Source organism: Protopterus annectens, chromosome 3.part1, assembly GCF_019279795.1.
Source record: "Protopterus annectens isolate FY-2018-M chromosome 3.part1, PAN1.0, whole genome shotgun sequence".
In the NCBI taxonomy this organism is placed as follows: Eukaryota; Metazoa; Chordata; order Ceratodontiformes; family Protopteridae; genus Protopterus; species Protopterus annectens.
In genome coordinates, this window is record NC_056732.1 from 863,247,133 (window position 1) to 863,266,810 (window position 19,678).

Genomic DNA, 19,678 nt, shown 5'->3' on the forward strand with positions numbered 1-19,678 from the left:
AATCCTGGTAAATAGAAATTAATCATAGTAATTCATTAAAGGTTCTTCTATGTAAGTAAATCAGCATATCTTAACCATCCTATGACCTTCGTAGCTGAAGTTGTTAGTAAGCCATTGGTATGTGTTCCACAGTTTGCCCATTTGTTCCACATTATGAATGTGTGTGTTCCTCATTTTGGAAATGGAAGGTTGAGAGCTATGGCGGCAATATGTGTATGTGTGAGGTGAGGTTGTCGTGTGTTCCGCTGTGTGTGTGTAATGTGTGTGCCACTGTAAAATGTGTATGTAGGTGACATGTCACAGGCGGAGTGTAATAACATGCGTAGGCATACAGTACAGGAACCATAGGCGTATGTACAGCAGTACCCACAAAGTAGTACTGACATCTCCTCAGTGGCTAGGCACGTGGCGACGTAAAACGATGCAAAGCGGAAATGTCCCAGAATGTACCACAGGACCATAGCCAACAGGAGATACAAAGGACGCATGTACAAACCATGACCGTACGTATGGCGGCCATATGGTAGACTCAGCACGATAGGTCGGCAACGTTACACAGCATCAGGCATGTACGGCGAAAATACGAATGTGCTATCCCGGCACCGAATGTGGACACTTACGGTCCTGTAAATACCGCTGTGTGTTCCACGACCGTTAAGTAAGCAAGCGCCACACGAATAGGAGGCTACCGGTAGCATACAGGCCGTCCCAAGTACAGGACCACAATCACCGTAACTATCAGTGACAAAATGCCAATGGATAGTAGGCATGGACGAAATCCGCAGATATATAACCGATGTGAAGGAGGAATACATGCAGGAAGCACACATGCAGGCGATACCGACACCACACGACATCAACAAAACAAACATTCCCAGAACAACAGACAGGTAACCTGCAGCTCCCCAAGCAGGGATGGAGCACACACACAAGCATATCTTGTATGTATAAATGCAAGACCCACACCCCGTACCCGTCACCCACATCCGCAGATATACCCCATCGCACATATCAAAGGGATAACAGCCAATACCGTAGCAAACTCATACAGGCAGTCAATGACAGCGGCATACCCGCAACAAGCCGCGTGGGTAACACTAGCAGCAGCCGATGCATCCTTGCATCCGTTGTGTACAGGAATATAACAGCTATGTTACACATCTGAATGCACAACGCCATCGACAGACGCCGCCAGGACACGGACACCCACATGTCGAACAGAATACCATACCCAACACACACAATCCACGGCTAACACCACAGCGTAATGTACCTGACACCACACATAGCGTATGCAGTCACACAAACATGATACAATACATACCATCCCCACGAAGGTAGTGCAAATAACCAACGGCCACACGAGGAATGAACCATGGCCTAGTTTCGTGGGTAACGTACGAATGGAGGAGGATCACCGGTGATATGCGCATAACTACACACCGACGAACAGCTATTGGCGTGATGAACCCACATGCCTCAGGTGACGACGAATAAAAGGAAGACTCCCTGGATATTCAAACCGTATGTTCATACCGAACACAAACTGCATTGAAAGGAAGGAGTTAGAGGAGAATCACGACGAATACAGAAGCAAAGGCCGGAAAGGTATGTCGAACCCACGAGATGTACTGGTGTGTAACGCATGATACATATGACTAATCTGCACTGTATGTGAATGATGTGTGTAAGTAAAGATACCTGTCCATCAGGCAGTGAGTGGTTAAAGGTGGTTATGTAATGCTAAGCCGCGGAGCATACCAACGGCTGTGGACAACATGTGCACAGCACTGGGACAACATGTACACGGCCGTGATAACCCAAGGTCCGCCATAGGGATTCCAAACACAGAACAATGCCACCACCCACGCTGATGCTGTCAGTGGATATCGAACAATGAAATGCCACAGCAGGGGATAGGACATGTATGTATAGTGTCACAGCACACATGTGCATGGGCATATACCGTCGATGTCATACGGAATGTGCGCACGACGTGCACGTATCCCTCGCAGTAGGGGTGACTATGTCAATTATGTGTAATGCAAAGCTGTCATGATGGATATGTTCAGAAATCTTAGACAGTATCACAGGCATAGCATGCATGATGGAGGGATGGCCTAATGTTATGTACATAAACAGGATATGTATGGCCTGCACATATGGGACAGAGTAGTAGCAGAATAGGTACCCGAAATGGAGGGAACAGCAAGTAACCATGTCCAAACGATCCGCAGCAGGTGCAATGTGCGCAACAATGATGTCCGGCAGGGCCGTGTGTAAACACATGTGCAATGTACACAGTAGTGTCGCCCCCCCCCCATGGTAGTGTCCACTGAACGGCAGAGGTGGATGTCAACTGTATGTCTATACAGTACTTCCGCTGTGGTGGTACCATGGGTCTGTGTCACCCTACCAGCAAGGGAGCTATCTCATGACTAGTGACACAGTGTGTCCCTGTGGGATGTGCACAGGACCTATATGTTTGATTCATTTTATTTGTATTTATGGTATTATGCATTTTATATTATATTATACCATGTTATCATACCTTCAGTATACTGTTAAAAATCCATATATATATAAAATATATGAGATACAGTCGGATGAGGGATTATATACATAAATTACATATATATATATCTTTTAATTTTAATATAATATTATATATATTATATATGTTACATAAGATAAATGTGTTTTTATATATGTAAAGTACAAAGTAAAGTTTAATTTATTATTTTATGAATAGGTATAGTTGATCAAATGTACATTTACATAGTTGTTTTTAATATAAAATACACACATATATATTTTCACTGGAGTACATATATATATACAGTTGGTTCAAGTTTGTAAATATAATGGTTTTTAATGGATATGAAATGTTCTTGAATGAGTCATTTCCCTTTTAAGAATTCATTATTGAAAATCAAGGATATCAATTAAGTAATTATTCAATACACAATATTGTATAAAAATCTTGGGTTGAAACAGTAGTATGTATTCTGAAGAAGTTCGTATGGACGAAACCTAGGTCAATAAAGAAGTTTTTTGCTGAAGGAACGTGTGGTGGCTTTTCATTGGGTTAGTTCCAGTGCTACAAGAATATAACTTCAACAATTTTGGGTTTGCTTTCATCTCCTTATTGGCATCGGCTACATCTTGCTGTTTTACATCATCCTGTGGTGTGTTTTCCCAGTTGCCAAAAGGGATGTTTTTTTCATACACACACACTTGCCACTGCTGGATTCAAACCCCTCCCTAACTAGGTTATGACACTAGAAACGGACGCATTAGCGCAGCGCGCTATTCACATTACTGGGAGGTTTTCTTTCCCCTGATATACTTATAGGGTGCTGACATCATCAGAGTTTAGAAAGTGGAATGATCATCCTGTGGTGTATTTTCCCAGTTGCCAAAAGGGATGTTTTTTTCATACACACTTACCCCCCTTCACACACACTTGCCACCTGCTGGATTCAAACCCCTACCTAACTATGTTATGACACTAGAGATGGACGCATTAGCAGAGCGTGCGATTCAGATTACTGGGAGGTTTCCTTTCCCCTGACATACTTATAGGGTGCTGACATCATCAGAGTTTAGAAAGTGGAATGATCATCCTATGGTGTATTTTCCCAGTTGCCAAAAGGGATGTTTCTTTCATACACACTTATCCCCCTTCACACACACTTGTCACCTGCTAGATTCAAACCCCTACCTAATTATGTTAGGACACTAGAGACGGACATATTAGCAGAGCGCGCTATTCAGGTTACTGGGAGGCTTCCTTTCCCCTGATATACTTATAGGGTGCTGACATCATCAGAGTTTAGAAAGTGGAATGATCATCCTGTGGTGTATTTTCCCAGTTGCCAAAAGGGATGTTTCTTTCATACACACACACTTAACCCCATTCACACACACTTGCCATCTGCTGACTTCAAACCCCTATCTAATTATGTTATGACACTAGAGACGGACGCATTAGCAGAGCGCGCTATTCAGATTAGTGGGAGGTTTCCTTTCCCCTGATATACTTATAGGGTGCTGACATCATCAGAGTTTAGAAAGTGGAATGATCATCCTGTGGTGTATTTTCCCAGTTGCCAAAAGGGATGTTTCTTTCATACACACTTACCACCTGCTGGATTCAAACCCCTACCTAATTATGTTATGACACTACAGACGGACGCATTTGCAGAGCGCGCTATTCAGATTACTGAGAGATTCCTTTTCTCCGATATACTTATAGGGTGCTTACATGATCAGTGTCTAGAAAGGGGAATGAGCATCCTCTGGTGTGTTTTCACAGTTGCTAGGAGTAACATTTGGACCAAGTGTGTGAGCATGCCCAGTTCAGCCTTCCCATGGCATGTTGTGTGAAAGATGTCTCACTTATCTAAGTGTGTGAGCATGCCCAGTGTGGGCTTTACATATGTTGAACTCTGCAGCCCATCACATTTGTGGATGAGTGTGACCTTCAACAAATACCTCCAGTTTATGGTTGTGTGTTCTGTGCCATGTTGTGTAGTTACTGTCCGAATGCTTTTTGTGTGAACAAAACAGGGAGTATACTGTGCCTGCAGGTTTTGCATGGGATACTTTGCACACAATTGTCAACATCCGTTCATACTGACCTAACACTGTAGCACTGTATAGTGTAGTATTTCAGAACTTTCACTGTGGTGGTCAGTATCCTGGGCTTTAGTCCTATCACTGCTTTACATTTCCATAGTGTGCACAACAGCCTGGTTAGGGTCCAGTTGTGCACATCTGCACAAAGGCAGTGCCTCTACAGACCCTGGTAATTACTGCCCCATAAGCTTAACAAGTGTAGTCTGCAAATCTATGGAGAGGATCATAATTGAGCTCATAAACAAAGATATAGGGGACATGCAGACATTGTACCCATCCCATTTTGGCTTGGTCAGGGGCAGATCAAGCCTTTTGTACTGGGTTGACATCTTCAAATTGGTCACTTAGGCCATTGTTGGGGAAAGGCAGTCCATACAGCCTACCTTGGCCTTGCAAACACTTTCAACACAATACCCCACTCAGGTATTGTGGAAAACCCTAACAACTGAAATGTAAACCCATATGTCACAAGATGGGTTGCAAACTGGCTTAAGGACTGGACCCACAGGGTTAGAGTTGCTGGCACTATGTTAGACTCCAGGCTGGTCACAGGTGGTGTCACACAGGGCTCAGTCCTTGGCCCCCATTGTTTGTCATGTACTTCCCAGAAGTACAGGCCAACATGGGAGGACTTTGGCTGACAATGTTTGCAGATGACTGCACACTGGGCACCATGGTGGACAGTGTATCACACACGGATATCCTTCAGAAGGGACTCACAGTAACTGATAACTGGTGCCAGGGCCATGGCCTGAAGTCAAAGTGCACAACATGTGTAGACATACCCTTCAGGAAAAGCAAGGTGACCCCAAGCTACCATATAGGTGGCAATCCTCTAAGCACAGAGGAGGTTATCATGGACCTGGGGACCCAGGTTGACAGTCGCCGTTCTTCTGAGACTCACATTGCTAAAGTGGCTAGAAAGACCTTCTACATTGCCCACCTGCTCAGGATGGGATTCACATCCAGATCTAGTGGGTCATTGTTCCCCTGTGCTCTTCACTTATCAGACCGGTGATCGAGTCAAATGCCCTATTCTGGCTGTATGTCACCCAACATCTGCAGCAATTGCAGACACCCTGAATGTCCCCACCTAAAGGATCAAGGAACCCCAACAGCTGTCATATGCTGCCAGATTGAAGACACTCCCACTCTATTCACTCACATACCGTCTGCTTAGAGGTGACATGTGCCTGACATGCGAGGCCATGTCCAAACAGGGATTAATGGACATGCTCCACCTCAGAATCGGCAGATCCACCTGAACCACTAGTGCAGGTGACTTACACCTTAGCAGGGTTGTATGTTGGACATGTTGGAGGGATGAAGTTATCACCCAGAGACTCCCTATGCTGTGTAATACAATCCTGGTCCATGTGAGGCAGAGCACCTTGCTGGCTGTGTTCAAGAGGTATCTTGACCTGTGGATGGAAGGTCATACGTTTAACCCGGGATCGTCACGGTGTCACTGCTGGAGAGAGGCATGACACAATAATGGGCACAGTACTGTTTCCATATAAGGGGTGGTGTATGCCAATGAACTCTGTGCTAGGCTTATACCTGCCTTAGGGAAGATAGCCTAGTATAAACCTATGTACCTATGAACCTATCTGACCATGTTGCATTATGTTCAGATGTGAACTACTTACAACAGCCTCATCCAACATCAGTAGTGTATTCCACAACATGGGTGTACATTGGCGAACACTACCGATGTGCCCTAGGCCATTTCTAATGCTAGTCGGAGAGTGTGTTTGTCCATCAACACATTGTAAGTGATGTTTGCCATGACATATGTCTTGTTTAGTATACTGTGCCTCTGTCTACCTGTGACATAACATTGATACCCAGGGTAAACCTCCCATCTCCCATGCACTCATTAGGATTCCTGTTGAGGGGACTCAACGAGTGTCTCTACAGACAACCTGTACTGGTAGTTTACTCATGTGTGGGGGTGGCTTCTGTGTTTTGGATAATGCAGTACAGCCTGTCCTATATATGTCAGTGCCGGGGTTCAGGTCCCTCATGTGCATAGCTACCTGCCATTCAGATTGTACAAGGTGCAGCATGTGCATTGATTCCAGCTTGGACATGGCTTTCTACATCAGGCACAGCTTGCATCTGGGTGGACAGCATGGCAGTGTGTGGAGCTGCACTCTGTGTAATCAGACTACACATTACATGTGTTCCAGCTCTGTCATACTCCTGGTGAGGTACTGTTGTGGACTTTATGGGTGCTGGATGTGTCTGCATGAGGTACACCCCACAGGGGTTGTTGTGGTCATTTCTAATGCTCATGAAAGATAACTGCAGAACCACAATGACCTCCCCTTAGCTAGATGTCAGACAGCATGGACCATGCAATCACATATAAAAACAGGACCGTCTCCGCAAAGAGAAAGTGTCCTGTCTGGTGGACCCCAGCCATAAACAGACTGTATGACAGTTGACGGTTACTAATGCAAGACAGAGCTACATCTCCAATAGGGAAGACAGCTGTGATCAGCACTAGTAGAAAGCTACATTATCTCATAAAGACATGCAAGGTCAACTTGGGGACATAAATCACCAAAGACAATGAAGGTAACCACACTGATTTCTCCAGTTATGTCAGACACCTGGTTGTGAACCCTCGGATATGCTCAGAGTTGGTACACAACAACATATATTCCAGTGACCTGACAGATATTGGCAACATTCCAGCGGACAGCTTCAGTGCGATTTACCCCCTCCCTCACCCCCAAAAGAAGATAGTTATCACTGCTGTATGTAACCTCACTGTCATCTTGGATGTCCATGTGAGAGCCACACTCAGCAAAGACAAGTACACAGCATCCATGGGACCTGCTGGTATCTCCAGTTGCATGCTATGTGAACTCCAGAAGGGGCTGGACCCGTTGATACAACTGCTATTTAACCTTAGTCTTGCTACAGGATTTGTACCAGAACAGTGGCGTACGGCAACAGTGGTCCCACTCCACAGAGGAGATGCCTCCACAGACCATGGCAACTACCACCGCACAAGCTTAACCAGCCTTGTCTGCAAAGATATGGGGAGAGTCATTATGGAGCTCTTACACAGACACATTACTGACCTACGGACCCTTGTTCCCACCTAGTTCAGCTTTGTACAGGGCAGATCCTGCCTTTTGCACCTAGTTGACTACTATGAAACTGTCAGTAGGGCCATCGATGAGGGCTACGCAGTCCACACAGCCTACCTGCACTTGGCTAAGGCCTGTGACACAATACCACACTCAGGCATCATAGCCAAGCTCAACAGCTGACATATAACGGCATATGTCGCAGGATAGGTTGCAAAATGGCTAAGAAACAGAACCCATAAAGTCAACATTGCAGGTGCCTTGTCAGATTCGAAGCCAGTCACAGGTGGTGTCCCACAAGGATGTGTCCTGGGACCCCTCTTAATTGGTATTTACTTTTCAGATGTGAAAGCAAACATAGGGGGGTTGTGGCTGACAAAGTTTGCAGATGACTGCAGCCTAGGCACCATAGCGAATACATCAGCCAGCACACAAATACTACAGAATGCCGTCACAAAGGTGGATAGCTGGTGCCAGACACATGGCCTGAAACTGAATGCAACTGATGTGTATTCATCCCCTTTGGGAGGAACAAAGTACCCACAGATCAATACATAGACAGCAACCCACTGAGCACAGACAACAAATCAGACACCTGGGGACACATGTAGATAGTGACATCTCTTTTGACACCCCTGTTGCCAAAGTGGTTAGGAAGACTTTCTATCTTGCCCACCTTATCATGGAGGGTTTTCCATCAATATCATAGGAGGTCATTGTTCCACTATTCTTCTCCCTTATCAGGCCCATGATTGAATACAACGCCCCATATGGTATGTACCTCACCCAGCAATTGCAACAGCTGGAGACACCCCAAAGGTACCTACCATGAAGATCTGGGTTCTTCAACACATGTCAGATGCTTCCAGAATAGAGGAAATCCAGCGTTGTTCAGTGTCATACCGCATACGTACAGGTGTCCTATGCCTGACATACAAGACCATGTCCAATCAGGATTTGGTGGACATGCTCCACTGCAAGCAATCCAAATCCACCAGAGCCATGAGAGCTGAGGATTTGAACCTCAGCACATACATGTATAGGACATGCTGGAGGGACAGAGTCATAACTCAGAGGCATCTCACACTCTAGCAGAGTATCCCAGTCCATGTTTGACAGAGTCCCTCACTGACTCTCTTCAGGAGACATCTGGACAACTGCATTTGAGACGGAGGCACAGACTAGACAGAGGCACAGTCATGTTATTCAATTACGTAAGGGGGTCATACTGTGTCACTACTAAGTCAGAGGCACAATCATCAGAATCTATTCTGTACACTTATTACCAGTATAAGGGGTGGCAATAGCCACATCACTATGGCTAGGCTTATACATGCACTAGGGCAGATAGGCTAGTAGTAGACTATGACACTATGAAACACCAGTGTATGTGTAGCTATTGTCAATCAAACAGTATGATGTGGTTTGGGGGGCTTGATATCTCCCTGTATTCCAACATTGTTTTGTCTATTCCTTCTAGCATGTCTAGAGATCAGTTGCTAGTGTCCTCTCCTGCTCAGCTGGTGAACCTGGGAATATTGAGGCAATGTTACACTTGCCTCATGTACACTGACAACCCTCTCCTTCTGCCATAAAACACACATACATGTGAGAGATGCAACTATATAGCCAAAGTGGAGGCTGAGCTCTCTCAACATAGAACTAGCAAGACCAGAGAGAAGGTGAAGGTAACCACACACACATCACAAATCCAGTCTCACATGGCACTATCACAACTTAAGATCATACACATAGACACACAGAGACACTCTTGGAGGCTCTGATCAGGATTCTACCGGAATGGCAGTGGCCACCACAGCAGACACTCACACAACTGCCTCCACAGGGCACAGCACATGCAACACATTGACCACAGAGTCGGTGTGCCAAACAGTCACAGCCCTTAAGGCCAAAAACAATGCCAGACACACTTGTCTATGGTTACTCCATAGTCAGACACACTGACGTCCCGCTCACCAGATCGGGTACGGAGGAGGTCACAGTAAGCTGCCTATCGGGCACTGGAATCCACCACATAATGCAAGCACTCAGGTCACTCAACTGCAAGTACAGGTCTGACCCAGTCATTATCCATGCTGGTGTGAACGACCTGAGATGTACCTCCCTGGACTACATGGAAAGAGACATAGAGGATCCCTCTGATTATGTAGGCCAGGCAGGTATGACCCTGACCTTCAGCAGTATCCTACCTTCACCAAGTATGATGCCACATAAACAGAGACAAGATGATCAGCTGTATTATTTTGCTTAGACTATGGTGTCATTCAAAGGGGTCAAATGTCTGTCTGCCTGGGACGACATGCTGGACAGGCCACGGTGATTTGCAAGGGACGGCTTGCACCTGTCACTCCTGGGCTTCCGGATTTTGGATGATGCTCTTGCCACCCCCATTGTGCCTTTTTATGCAAGATTCAGATACTACACCTACCACCCTAGAACACAGTAAAGGAAGGACACTAAGGGTACTGCTGCTCAATGCCAGAGGTCTCAACCTCAAGCTGCACACACTCTATGCCCTTCTCAGTATGTAGCACATTGATGTCTGTGCTGTGCCTGAAACCTGGTTCACAGCTTCTGACAGCACCCCGGCACTATCGGGTGTTACCTCATATCATGCATTCCGGCACCAGCATCCGGACAACACCAAGAAGGATGGTGGGTGTCCATATTCATCAAGGACACCCTCACCTCATTGTTGGTGGCAACACACGATGCATCGGAGACCATCCAGGTGCCAGTGACCGTAGGCAAGACTGCTCTGCAGTTTGTAGCATGTTACATGCCACCCTCTCAAACTCAGGTACCTCACACAGCTATCCTGCAAACACTGAAGGGGATAAATGTATCTCCAAACACCATCCTATTGGGTGATTCCAACTATCCACATATAGACTGGGATCACTAATCATGCCACAACACTCTAACACAAAGGGTCCATGAGTTCATACACTGAAATGCCATGGAACAACTGGTCCCAATCCCCTCAAGTGGAGGCAACATACTAGAAATCATCATCACGAACATGGGGTCACACTGTTCAACACCAGCAGTATACCCATCATTGGTGAGATCAGATCATGGACTACTCTCAGTGGGAGTCCACATCCCACCCACACCCCAGATGGAAAAACAAACAGTGAAGACCTTCTCAAATGCCGATTTCACATTTCTAAGGACTGGTGTGGTCTCTTTCAAGGCCCCCAAGCCAGCGGAAACCATTACCCAAGCCACTGTATCACTTACAAATGCCTTCTACCAGCACCTCCAGGACTGCATGGATCAGGCAATCCCAAACAAAACAAAGACTCTTTGTACCACAGGCAAGCATCCAGTCTGGTGGACCCTAGCCATAAACAAGCTCTACAACACAAGGAAGGGGCTACTACAAGATAGAGCATAATCCGTAGGAGGGAAGACACCCCTGCTCATTGTGAGTAAAACACTGGGTTCCCCATACAATCATCCGAGGCAAGTTTTGAGAGTAAACCCACTCAGGACTCAAGGGACAATCATGAGGCCTTTTTGCCTATGTTTGAAACCTGGGAGAGAACCCCCAGATATGCTCAGAATTAGTTCAGAATGATGTAGATATCACTGCACCTACAGACATTGCCAACATACTGGCTGACAGGTTCATTGCAGATTCCCCCCCCTCCCCCCAACTGGAGGGGTATCTACACCAGAGGATTGTAGCCCCCCCAGACATCTCCAATGCTGGGGTGGGAACTGCTCTATCCAAGGCAGAAAACACTTTATCCATGGGACCAGATGGTGTCCCCAGTTGTGTGCTCCATGAACTCAATGAGTAATTACACCCGCAGTTAGGGCAGCTGTTTAATCTTAGCCTCACCTCAGGATATGTGCCCAAGGAGTGGCATACGGCTATGGTGGACCCACTTCACAAAGGAGGTGCCTCCACCAACCCCAGAAACTACCATCCCATCAGCTTGACAAGCCTGTTCTGCTAAGCTATGGAGAGGATCATAATGGTAATTATAAATGAAGACATAGGGGACTTGCAGACATTGGATACAATCCAGTTTGGCTTTGTCAAGGGCAGATCATGCCTTTTAAATTTGGTTGAGTTTTTCAAAACAGTCACCCAGGCCATTGACGTGGGCAGGGCAGTCCACACAGCCTACCTTGACCTGGCAAAGGCTTTCGACACAATACCCCACTCAGGTATCATTGAAAACATCACCAGCTTAATTGTGAACCCATACATCACAGCATGGGTTGCAAACTAGCTAAGTGACGGAACACACAGGGTCGAAGTTGCTGGTGCCATGTCACACTCCAGAGCTGTCACAGGTGGTGTCCCACAGGGCTCAGTACTGGGCCCACATTTGTTCAGCATCTACTTTTCAGAAGTACGAGCAAACACAGGAGGATTATGGCTGACAAAGTTTGACGATGACTGCAAACTGGGAAGCATAGTTGGAAACCCATCTGACACAGACATCCTTCAGAAGGGTCTCATAGACATGGATAACTGGTGCCACAGCCATGACCGTACATTAAACACTAAACAATGCATAGCCATACCCTTCAGGAAGAACAAGGTTACCACTACTTCCCATCTAGGTGGCAATCCTCTAAGAACAGAGGAGGTTATCAGGGACCTGGGCACCCAGGTTGACAGTAACCTTTTGTTTGACACTCACATTGCCAGGGTAGTTTGGAAGGCCTTCTACATTGGCCACCTCATCATGCAGGGATTCACATCTAGATCAAGGGAGGTCATTGTTGCCCTGTACTCATCACTCATCAGACCAATGATTGCATACAATGCCCCATTCAGAATGTATCTGACCCAACACCTGCGGCAATTGGATGGGCCCACAAATTCCTCAACAGGAGGTGAAAGGGTCTCAAACATATTTCTTATGCTGCCCGACTGAAGGGATTCCAGCTGTATTCAGTCACTTACCGTCTGCTCAGAGGTGACCTGTGCCTGACATACAAGGCTATGTCCAACCCAGAATTATTGAACATGCTTCACCTCAAGACCTCTACATCCATCAGAACTACAAGGGCAGGAGACCTAAACCTCAACACAGATATTAATAGGATGTGCTGGAGGGACAGATTCATCACCCAGAGAGTCCCTATGCTGTGGAACAACACCCTGGTACATGTGAGGCTGAGCACCTCACTGGCTTCGTTCAAGTGAGATCTTGACCAATGGATGGGAGATTGCAGGTATACCCCAGGGATAACCTCAGTATCACTGCTTGACAGAGGCACAGCAAAATAATGGGCATATTATCCATCAACTTGAAGGTGTGGCAGAAGCCACAAAACTCTGGGCTAGGCTTATTAATGCCCTAGGGCAGATAGCCTAGTATGAACCTATGAACCTATGCACATAGGCCTGGGGCAGTTCCTGCAATTAGGACAGTGGTCTGCAGCAAGCTATATAGTAGTAGTGGGTTTTAGCCATTGGTTTTTGACCATGGCTATTCCATGTTGCTTCTTGTTGTGGTACAAACATGGGTGTGTGGTTATCCATGCTATTTATTGCTAGTCACCCTCATTTTGTATCTTGTTCCATGTTTTTGCACATGTACATCACTGTATGACGTGTGACCTGGTAGTGTCAGGGTGCTGATGTGGGCTTTGACCCTGTTTTCTATTACAGCACTGATATCTACATTCTCTATACTGTGTGTGTTTACACTGCACACATCTTGATGTTTATACTTCTGGCATTGGGTAGCATTACATCTAGGTTCCTATCCCTTGTGGTACCCATGAGGTGGGTTTGTGTTTTTGTGGTTTATGATTCTTGAGGGTGGATGTTAGTTGGGGTCCTCAGGTGTGCATGTGGTACATGATATTACATTACTTAACACATGGCATTCATGCCTCAGGTGGTGCTGCAGGGCCACCTCTGTTGGATACACATACTACACTCCCTGTACATGTTTGGCAGCAGGTTGTGTCATGTTAGGCATCCCTGTTACTGTATGAGTGAGTCAGAGCGGGTATCAGTCCCAGTGTTCCTACTGACCAAGCGTATGTGCTATGCGTTGCCTCTTTGCCAAGGCCAGGGCATACTGGGCACGCCTCCTTCTGCCTACTGGGACAAGGTCAGGTTGTTCCTCCTCCGAGTCACCCCTGCCTGTGGTGGCCTTGGCAATGGTGGGGATGTTTGGCCCAGCCCTGTGCTGGTCCTGCTGCAGCTGTTTCCTTGAGGATCATATTATGTAGCATAGCACATATCATGATCATTTGGGTACATGTAGTTGGTGTGTACTGCAAGGCTCCACCAGATGTGTCCAGACACCGGAACCGTGACTTGAGCAGCCCAAACACACGCTCTATGATATTACGTGTTTGTGCGTGTGCCTCATTATGGCGTTCCTGTTCAGGTGTGTGTGCATTTCTGATGGGTGTCATCAGCCACGGCTCAAGTGCATAACCTGCATCCCCCACTAGGTGTCCGTGTGGGAAGTCCCCATTGGCAAATGATTGGTACAGCTGCGTCAGATGCCAGATATGGGAATCGTGGTAGCTCCCAGGGCAGCCAGCACACACATTCATTATTATGCCCTGGGCATCACACACGACCTGGCAGTTGATGGAGTGGTATCCCTTGCGGTTAATGTAGGCTCTACCCCGCTCTCCTGCTGGTGCTTTGATGCGTATGTCCGTGCAGTCTATAGCACCCAGTACCTCAGGGTATTCCGCTATTTGATGGAAGAGACGCATATTGCTGGCCAATACCTCACGGTCATTGGGGAAATATACATGATCACCGACATGTGCTGACATGGCATCCAGGAACTGGTGTAGTACCCTGGAGGCTGATGCCTGTGATATCCCCATCATATCGCCAGTTGGTCTCTGGAAGGTACCTGTTGCTAGTATTCTTAGGCCAACACATACCTTGGTTTCCACTGGGATGGGTTCCCCTCTGTTGGTTTTGTGTGTGAGGCGTGGCCTGCACAGCTCAACAATCTGCTGCAGGAGCTCTCTGTCCACTCTATAGTGCTCTACTATCTCCAGCTCATGTAACCCATGGTAGGTGACCCTGGGCCTGTATACTCCTCTCCTTCTCCCCACTCTGGGTTGTCTGTCAGCATCTGCATTGTCACCACCCTCAGCAATTCGCCTATGCCTGATTATAATAGCTATGGCAGCCCCTAGCATTTCTGCTCTGAGTTCAGCTTTTTTCAGTTTTCAATTCTGATAGCTTAGTTTCTGGCAGTATCTGTTGTGAGAAACAGCCTGCACTGCTCTTTGCAGTGTTTTAAGTGCCGGGTTGGGCTTCTAGTCTGCCTGTGTAATTGCCTGCTTCTAATTGTTTCCACCAATTAACTCCAGTAGTATCTTTTGGCAGTTTCCCTGGATTTTAGTTGTTTCCTGTTTCCTTTCTGTTTCCTGAGGGGGAGCAATGTGCACACCAGCTTAAACATGCTCACACATCCTTACACGGTGTTACACGCGTGCACACATCCTTACACGGTGTGAGCTAGGCTGATTCATGCTAAAACGCGCGCACACTGCCTTACACACGTGCACGCCCGCGCAAACCGTTGTAAACGGTTTGCAACACGCTCCCACATGTTGAATCTGCCTTACACGCGCGCACACGTGCGCATGCACGTATTTCAGGAAACTTTGAGTGTAGGGATAGCGTAGACCCTCAATTTCTTGACTTCCCTAGTGTTCTGTTGGGACACACCTCCCTCCCTGATGTCTGTCTGTCATCTCTTACCTTACATTGCCCTCCAATCTGGTACATTTATTGCTATCCTTCCCCCCCATGATGTCACCTACCTCTTACTCTGTTCCTCCCCCGTCTCTAACTCTTACACTACTCAGACAGTGCTCATTACCTATGTGACAGTGTGATTCAGTATTGTAACCCTCATTTACATAGGATTGCCTAGTAATGACTAGTTACATGTCTTACACGGAGCTTCCCCCCCTTGACAACCACTAAACGGAGGCCATATTGTTTTTGGTCTGCAAGTCCCTCCATTGACATTCAATGTAATACATAAATCCCACAATTGTGGGCTTATAAGCTTCGGTTTTCAGTTTTAGGTAGCGCACGCCGTTTGCGCGGGTGTGCGCTGCAGTTAAACACAAAAATCCCGTGGAAAAAAAAAAGTTATATAACTTATTTTTGCAACACTTTTTCATGCCAATGGCCACATATTTGGCCATTGGCATGCTTAATGAAACATATGCACCCTTTATTTGGAGCTGACATAGCTCCGTTTTTAATTTTGCAGAAATGTACTCAGTTGTCAGCTGAGTACATTTCTGCAGCTAACACGTCCGTTACACGGACTGGTTTCTGCTTCGTGGATCGCTCAAATACCTCATTTGCATATCTTTGAGCTGCAAATGAGGTATTGAGCATTTCCACGCCAAGTCCGTGTAAGAGACGTGTTAGCTGTCTCTTACACGGAGATTTGGGCTGTTCCTGAATCAGGAGGCTTACATGGAGGCTTACACTACTCTTGAACTCCGTGTAAGCCTTCCTGAATCTGGCCCATTGTATTTCTTTTATTGAATACTGAAAAATACCATTTTTATTGCCTGTCCATAAAGTAATTTAATTTCAGTTGTTTTTCTAAAATTTACTAGACTGAGGTTAACTTCCTGTATCCCAGTTACCACTGTTAAAATATATACATTTAAACAGTTACAATAGTGCATGTACATTTCTGTTGTTTTCCAGAAGGGTGCACTGTGGTTACATTTCAAACAGCACTTTGCAAATACCTTTTCAATGCATACATCTGTTCAAGCAGTTTGATACATATGACATACAGTTCTAATACATTTGTAACACAAGCACCTTATATACATCATTTTGATATTCACCAATGACATATAACTATTTACAAAATTCCAACTAGCTGGACTGGCAGTATCTCCTGGGTCTATATTAGAACACCGAACGTTCAAAATTTCGAATATTCTAATATTGACCCATTTTCAGCGAATGCTGAAAATATCGAAGAAACAAAAAACCAAATTTTTTCCTAGGGAAACAATTCTGTTGTCCATTTCTGTTGCTTCAGTATTTTCAGTGCTGTGGTAGAAATTTATGGGTCGGGTTCAGGTAAGTCTGCGATTGTGTGGACGTGAGCGTTAGGGCGGGTTAGGTGAGTTAGGGTTAGGGCCCGGGTCAGGTAAGTGTACGATTGTGTGGATGTGAGGGTTAGGGCAGGGTGGGTGAGTTAGGGTTAGGAAGCGGGTGAGGTGACTCTGCGATAGTTACGGACCTTAGGGTTAGGGTTTGGGTTAAGGTAAGTGGATAGTTAGTGGTGTATGTATAGCTTAGTGTAGGGTTAGGTGTAAGAGTTTGGGTGTATGTGTGTGGATTGCTGTTTGTTTGGTGTGCTTGTGTTGTGTGTATGTGTTTTGGAACAGCAAATTCTTTCCCTAGGAAAAAATTCGCTGTTCTGTATGTTCGATCTTTTAACTTTTCGATTCATAGGGTTTGATATTAGAACACTAAAAATTTTGAATGTTCGGTGTTCTAATATAGACCCGTATCTGCTTTCATCACACTTCTTCCTCCCTTGAAGACTCAAGCTAGTTTTTCAAGTGACCTTTGAGAAACATTGCTTGAGAGGAATGAACCTACTTGGGGAATACATTACCCAATTCCCTACCTTAAGATTCCAGCTGCCTTTGCATTGCTGACTCCCTTACAGTGTTGCACTGTGATATCATATGCCTGCAACCCTAGGCTTCACCATATTAACTTGGGATTTTGCTGGCTGGCTCCCTGCAGCCATAGATCCCCATCAGATTCCTCCTACCTCCTACTGCAAATACTTAGCCCCAAGGCATCCCTATCATGGTAAGGTTTCATTATGGTAACATAGTACAGCCTGTGCCCCTGCCACCTGACTAGCAGTTCTACCACATAGTTAACATCACTGGCCTACCTTACAACTTTGAAAGGTCTCGCCCAAGCTTCCTACAACTTGTTATATCTGGCAGGAAGGACAACCATAACCTCCTGCCCCACAGCATACTCTCTAGCTCAAATATTCCTGTCATACCAGACCTTTTTCTGCTGTTGTGCTTCTGCCAGGTTTTCTTGGGCCAAGTCCATGAACTCGCTGAGACATGTCCTGAGGTTTAGGACATACTCCACAACAGATTCCTTGTGGGATTCACACTCACCCTCCCACTCATCATAAATCAAATCTAGAGCTCCTCTCCCCCTATGCCCATACAACTCAAAGGGTTAAAAACCTGTGGATTCCTGGAGCACCTCTCTGTAAACAAACAACAGATGGGGCAAATATTTTTCCCGCTCCCTCTTGAACTGGTCTGCAAATGCCTATAGCATGGATGTTTGTGTAGTATTTAACCTTCCACCAGACCATTAGTCTGGTTATGGTATGGGGTGGTCTTTTGGTGCTTCACCCCACACTGCTCCCACAGACAAGCCAGCAGGTCTGACATGAAATTGGCACCTCAGTCAGTCAGTATTTCGTTTGTGAAACCTACCCTGCTGAAAATCTCTAACAAAGCATTTGCCACCTTCTCTGCCTTGATGGAGGACAGAGCCACCACCTCAGGGTATCTGGTAGCATAATCTACTACTAATAGGATATTCTCCTTCTGTGTGGAACTTGGGCTACTCAGAGGTCCCACAATATACATAGCTACCTTCTGAAATGTCTCCTCAATCACAAGCAAAGGCACCAAGCTCCTCAAATACAAGCAAAGGCACCAAAAAAGCTTTCACCTTGACTCATGCCCTGCCTACCTTTTGGCATGCCTTGCAGATCCTGCAGTATCTTGTTACATCCCTGGAAATCTCAGGCCAATAACATTTCTGCTTAATAAGTCTCATGGTATGCTTTATGTTCATATGACCTGCAAAGAGAATGTCATGGACTACGGCTAGAAGTGCCAGACGTTAGGCTGCGGAGACTACCAACTGCTGTATTACCTCACCTTTACCCCTCCCTCAGGAGTCCACTCTCTGTACAGTAACCCTTTGTCCCAATATACAGATTACCCTTTACCTTAAGAATTAGGTGCCTCCCTGGCTACCTCCCTCAAACCTTGTGATGTAGGGTCTGAGAGCTGAGCCTGTCTTAACACTCACTTTGTAACCCTTCCCAACTCCCGTTCCAGAAGAAGTCTGGTATCCGCTGACAGTGGTGGCTCACTGTCAGCCTGGGTATTACTAGTCACCTCTGCCCTTGCAGTCACTCTGTCCAATGGAACATCAGCACCCTCCAGTAGCTGTGGCCCACTTTCAGTCTCACTGCTATAGGGTAGCTCCCCCATGAAGTAACCACCTCACCAGTCCTGGCTTCAAATGTTCAGTCTGTCTGGTTCCCCCAGGCTACCAGACCCACATGCCTGTCTTCAAGCCTGTATGTGTGTAACTGCATGCACACAAGCTACTGAATTTTCAAAATAATTCCGTATTAGGCCATCTGCAGGGATACTCTCAAGCACACCTACTTGTTTGCTTCCTTTTCCACCCTCCCAGTCAAGGTGAACCCTAGCTTAAGGTATTTGGAATGGGTCCCTCCTAAAGCTCTGACTGGAGTAGACTGCCCGAACAAGAAGTGCTCCTCTTTAACCATTGCAGGCTTCACAATAGTTAGGTCAGAGGCCATGTCACTCTAAGCAAATGGGCAGTTTCACATCTACTAAAATAGGATATAACATCTTGTGATAGATTGGTGCCCTTGTTGTCTCCAGAAAACTTACTGCTGGCATTCTGTCATTCCCACTTGCTGGCTCCCCTACCTTTTGTTACCCACATTGCCTCCTTGGACAACTACATGCTATATGCCCCCACTGGTTACATTTAAAACATTTAACCCTTGATCCTGGCCATGTACCTGAATGAGTGGCTTCCCCCATTACTGGTGAACTTGGATGTCATGGTTTAGGCTGCTCACCAT